The 6,019-nt window shown below is 36.8% G+C and overlaps 1 long non-coding RNA gene across 1 annotated transcript; it reads right to left on the reverse strand.

The window, feature by feature from the left end:
• Window positions 1-3,125: 3,125 nt before the first annotated feature.
• LOC107734274 (uncharacterized) lies at window positions 3,126-5,691 on the reverse strand. Its single transcript, XR_001639076.1, has 3 exons — window positions 5,221-5,691; window positions 5,033-5,139; window positions 3,126-3,142 (listed from the first exon to the last, which is right to left on the reverse strand). It is a non-coding gene; the product is annotated as an uncharacterized LOC107734274 (long non-coding RNA).
• Window positions 5,692-6,019: the final 328 nt, after the last annotated feature.

Consider the following 6,019-nt stretch of genomic DNA (forward strand, 5'->3'; position numbering starts at 1 on the left):
TCTCATGAGAAATTTAAGTGGAGAAAACAATTTTAGTTATGATGAGATCACAAGAAATTTCCTGTATAGGTCAAACAGTAGAGCATGAAGCAAGCAACAAACGGCAATCTATTGGGTTCGATTTTCAGAGAATGCATGAACAGATCAAATGTATACCTTCAATTCAGGTACAAACATGCGCACACACACACACACACACCCACATACAGTACCCACATACAAGTAAAAAAAAAAAAAAAAGAAAAAACTATTTAAAAACTTTTCACCTGTATTTCAGTGAAATGTGGGCGTCATGAGAATATAAAGGCCATGATGACATATAAACAAACCACTGGTACCACTCTGACTCACAGAAGAAGATCTTCTCAACTCATTCTTCCTGTTAAACTCTTCAGGTTAACTTATTTGATTATTATGGATTTTATAGCATCGACATTTGAAAGTAGCTCAAAGTGGTATCCTACCTATGGTAGGTGATCATGAATTTGGTGATGTTCACTGCCACCTTACTTTAGCACAGTATGAGAGCCAACTAACCCAGACAAGATACAATACAAACTATATGGTATTATATTACTTGCTCAACAACGGATACTCTTCAGTGAATGGGTGCAGTCATAATGAGATTCCAAACGGCTGATAAAAACATCACAATAATCCACATGACTCCAGTACATCAATTATTGTGTAGTGAAGTGAAAAGCTGGGTGCTTGTAATAAACAAATTCATCATTTAGGCATTACTTGTGGATTACTGTGATGTTTTTATCAGCTGTTTGGACTCTCTCTCTGACGGCACCCATTCACTGAAGAGGATCCATTGATGAGCAAGTGATGTAATGCTAAATTTCTCCAAATCTGTTCCCATGAAGAAACAAACTCATCTACACCTTGGATGGCCTGAGGGTGAGTACATTTTCTGCAAATTTTCATTATTAGGAGAAATATTCTTTTAACTATTAAGACTTTTTTGACTGACCAATGTCACCACACCAGATATATCATGATGGTCAGCCAGTTTCACCAGGTATTTGGGAAGTTACACCAGTTTTCTCTATTCCTGTTTGTTTTTCTTTGCACAGTCAAAACTTCCATCGATAAACTGGAATCTACTGATCACGGAAAATGATCTCAGCACTGTTTGATTGGGTTCAGTGAACAGACGTTATGACAAGTCCAATGACTCATGGAAACTTCAGACCTAAATTCAGTAGTGCTCAAACCAATTCACTACATTTGTTCTTCAGAAACAGTCAAAAGAGGCAGTGAGTCATGACTTTAATTTCTATGAATATGGCTTTCCAATATGCTAAAAATAATAATATAAAAAAAAATATATGAAGAACACACACACATAATACTAGAGATGTCAAAAGTATCTGTACCTCTGTACCAAGTCAATACGAGTGCTTTCACAAACCTGAATATGTATCGTCCAGCCAGACGCAAAGAAAATGTTGGTACACTCCTATTGCAAAATGGTGCTATTTTTCTACTTCGATTTTTTTTTTTACTTTTACTTATTGAAGCCTGTTTCCACCATGGAATAAAGTAATTAAAAAGGTAATTGCAACATTTTATCTCACAGATCTTATATATATATATATATATAAACTCTGATAAAAAACCCAGAATTGCAAGATATACAGGGTTGCCAGGTCTGCATAACAAAACCAGCCCAATCATGGAATCATGGCCAAAACTAGCCCAATCACGTTCTGGGAGGAAATGACTATACATTGCATCAAAATCATGTTTGTTCCAAGGGGTCAAAACCACCTTCCAGGGGGTCCCACCTTGGACAAAATCGTGGTCCGGGGCAATGTTCCCTCTAAGCTGCGTGCGTGCATGGCCGCGCATATGCCGCTAACAGGACACATGCAAAAAACTGAGTTGGGAAAGCCATTTGATTGAATTCTAGCAAATGCAAAATAATTGCAATGCTCGGGCAAACCACTATAGAGTTGTTGTCGCTATAGAGTTAAAACCGGTGAATGTGGTTTACAGGTTTCATAGAAAGAGAATGATGTGTGCCAAATCAGTCGCTGTAGAAATTGAATACTTTAAAGTTTGCGGACAAAGTAGCTCAACACGAGAGCCAACGCAAACGTAATGACATGTGAAATAAAACATCATCATGTTTGAAAGAAGAGTGGCTTGATTAAATGGTGGAAACATTTACATTTAGTAATTTAGCAGACGCTTTTATCCAAATTGACTTACAAATGAGAACAATGGAAGCAATCAAAATCAACAAGAGAGCAAAGATATGCAAGTGCTATAACAAGTCTCAGTTAGCTTAACGCAGTGCAAGTTTTTTTTAATTATATAATAAATAAAAATAAAACAGATAGAATAGAAAAAGAATACAGCAAGCTAGTATTAGAGGCCTTTTTTGCTTTTGTTAATTGTATAATAAATAAAAATAAAACAAATAGATAGAATACAAAAAGATTTGAGAAGCAATTTTTTTAAAGAAAACAAGCAGTTAGTAAATGAATAGAGTGCAAGTCTAAAGGGGCAAGTTTTTTTTAAAGAATAGAATTCGAATAGAGAGTGCTAGACTTTGAGGGTCAAATAAAGATGGAAGAGATGTGTTTTTAGCTAATTCTTGAAGATGGCTAAGGACTCAGCTGCTCAGATTGAGTTGGGCAGGTCATTCCACCAGGAGGGAACATTTCATTTAAAAGTCCGTGAAAGTGATTTTGTGCCTCTTTGGGATGGCACAATAATGCGTCGCTCACTTGCAGAAAGCAAGCTTCTAGAGGGAACATAAGTCTGAAGCAATGAATTTAGGTAAAGGGGTGCAGAGCCAGTGGTGATTTTGTAGGCAAATTGAAGCATGTTCCAAAAGAAAGGGCCTGATCTTCGTGATGTTGAATAAAGCAAATCGGCAGGACCGGGCAGTTTTAGCAATGTGGTCTGAGAAAGTCAGCTGATCATCAATCATAACTCCAAGGTTTCTGGCTGTTTTTGAAGAAGTTATGGTTGATGTGCCTAACTGGATGGTGAAATTGTGATGAAACGATGGGTTTGCTGGAACCACAAGCAGTTCTGTCTTGGCAAGGTTGAGTTGAAGGTGACAGACTCGGTTGAATGTCCACTTCTGAAACACTGACTGGTTGCTGTCGAGGAGGTTGTTCTGTGTGAGAAAGGCAGAGACTTGGTTGAACACAGCTTGTTCAAGTGTTTTTGCAATGAAAGGAAGAAGGGAAACCGGTCTGTAGTTCTCTAAAAGAGACAGGTTAAGGGTGGGTTTCTTAAGTAGAGGGGTTATACGGGCCTGTCTAAATGTTGAGGGGAAAACACCAGTGTGAAGGGATGTGAAAGGAGGGAGGAAAATGTTTTAAAGAGCATGCAGCGGATGATGAGCACAGAACGGTAACAAAACTCCCAGACATTTACAGTCACACACAGGTGTAGTAAAGTGCAAACTCTACTACTCTAAACTCTACTTAGATAACTATATAAGAATTTACATGTTCACGTTTTTGAAAATATTTAGTTTACAGATCTGTTTAAATGCTTCAATTTGTTTTCTGTTCTATTCTATTCTATCAGTTTTAATGCTTCAGTTTGTTTTTATATTATAATATAAACCTAATAAATAATTGACCTCAAAAAGTGAATTCATGAGCAATATCTGCTTCATTTTTTATATGAGACATTATGTAATATTATATTATATGTGTTTTGTTTTTTTCTCATCCTGTGGACTAAGAAAACAGCCTTCGGCAATAGTATAAAAGTAGCCCAATTGACACTTCGCAGAGACCAGCCCCCCTTTGTTACTGTTGCTATGTCCGACAATCCACACCGCAGATCACGTTCAGTGAAAATTACATCACAGAGCAAAGAGGACACTGACAACACGCCGACAGACAAGACAGAGCAGGTTACTTTACATATAAATCAAAGACTCAGCTTTAAAATTTGTTCATTTATGAAATTCAAACAATAAATGCCATTTTGTGGCTCTTTAATGTGTTGTGACAGATCGCTGTAGCGCCTCAGTTCAAGCGACACGTGAACTGATCATCACTTTCTCTTTACTAGTTATAGCACAAAATAAACATGAATGAACATCAAAATGTATCTTGTTTCAACCACAGAAAGACGTCAATCCACCATTTTTTAAGTTCAAGTTCACCAACGTTAATCTACTCTCCTGTCTAGTTTGTTTGTCGGACAAAAATGGCAGATTCGGTGTTATGATTGGTCAGATCACCTGTCAATCAAACTTCCAGCGAAGGGTCAATTCTGTGGGAAAACCGCAGACTTGGAAACACTGTAGATATAAACTCAGAATTCAGACTTTTTTCTCAGAATTCTGGATTTACAACCCATTATCCTTTTTTTTTCATCATGCATTAAAAAATAAAAATGGTAATTGTGACTTTTTATCTCTTGTGTTTGTATTTCACAATTTGGATATTTCTTCTCAGAATTGTGAGTTATAATTCTCATAATTCAAAGTTTACTTCATAAAATTCTGTGTTCATATCTCGCAATTCTTTTTTTCTCATAATTGTGGGATAAAAAGCAGCAATTTGCAAAAAAAAATTCTTTATAAGTTTTTGTGAAATTAACTAGCAATATCTGAGTGAAAATTGTTTCACCAATTACTTTTCAGTGCAATGGTTTAACTAGTTTTACTTCAAGATCCAGATTCTACAGCAGACATTAAACGGCAGCCCAACACAGAACCAACATTGTGTACCAAACATTTAAATTTAAAGTATTACCATAAACCCCATCCAGCCCAGTGTTGATGTCATGCATTTTGCAAATGTAAATGCATTATTCAAATATAACCGTGCATTTGCAAATATAAGTTATTATATATATATATATATATATATGTATGTATATATAATTTTATTTTATGCTAATTTAATGGTTTTGTGCTCTCAGTAGCCAATATGTTGCTAGCCACAACAAATTGCAATTGACACAAACCATGTTTATCTTCAATGCAAGTGAATCCTGGAACGATGAGTATTCAGAGGACAGTAAATACTCAATGAGACACCTGATGACTGATGCCCATGTGATCTGGATGAAATTGAGAGGGTCTTTATCAGATCTCAGTCACACTTCCTGTTTTTGAAAGGGCGCAGACAGATTTCACAGATGATTCTGCAAAAATAAGAAGCAAACAATACACATTTTATAAGACGTTCAGATAGCGGACCGCAGCAGAAGTGAGAAACAGTTTACCGTTGCAATAGTGCTGCTTCCGGTCTGAATGGGGGAAACTAAGTGCGTCTGGCTGCTTGATTGTCACGCAAAGGCCCGGCTAATCATCACTGCACCGTTGGGCCCTCAGACGCAGAAACAGGAAGTGAGCAGGCGACAGAGGAAGTTGTTGGTTTTTTGATGGCCATTGCCGTGGTTTTCAGACTTCTCTCACAGAAGGGGGGGACAGTCAGATGTTCAGCGTGGGAAAAGACGAGACGGTCCTGTTAATCCTAGGAGAAATTTCAACAAGCAGACTTCATCCTGTCATTTACTGCCCTCTCCAGCAAAACATAGGATTCATTGAACAGGATCATTTAAATGTCTGGCTCTTCATTGCATTCTGCATTTAAAGTTTACATTAGAGTTAATTAGCTTGTCAGAACCTCATATAATATTTGTATAATACTTTAAACCTTAAAGCCTAAATATGATGTTTTGCATGTTGATTGTCACGTGTACGTTTCTGTCTAGTTCCTGTCTGTCCTTATTTGGTTCTTTTCCTGTTCTCATTATTTAGTTAATCATCATTCATTAGTTTCCACCTGTGTTAATCAATCATCTTATTAGTCTATCGTTTGGTTCAGTATAAATAGCCCTGCCTTTCCTAAGTTTCTTTGTCCTGTCTCTGTCGTTGAAAGTGATTGTTTTCTACATTTCTCTCCAGTGGATTTATTAAAAGACTTTGTTTGTTGTACATCTGCCTCCTACGAACTCCTTTGCCTGGCAAACCCTGACATTGATATGGCAAAAAAAAAAAGAAAATTTATCATTGAAATTA

The sequence above is a fragment of the Sinocyclocheilus rhinocerous genome, unplaced genomic scaffold (genome assembly GCF_001515625.1).
Source record: "Sinocyclocheilus rhinocerous isolate Xijiao unplaced genomic scaffold, SAMN03320098_v1.1 scaffold730, whole genome shotgun sequence".
Lineage (NCBI taxonomy): Eukaryota > Metazoa > Chordata > Actinopteri > Cypriniformes > Cyprinidae > Sinocyclocheilus > Sinocyclocheilus rhinocerous.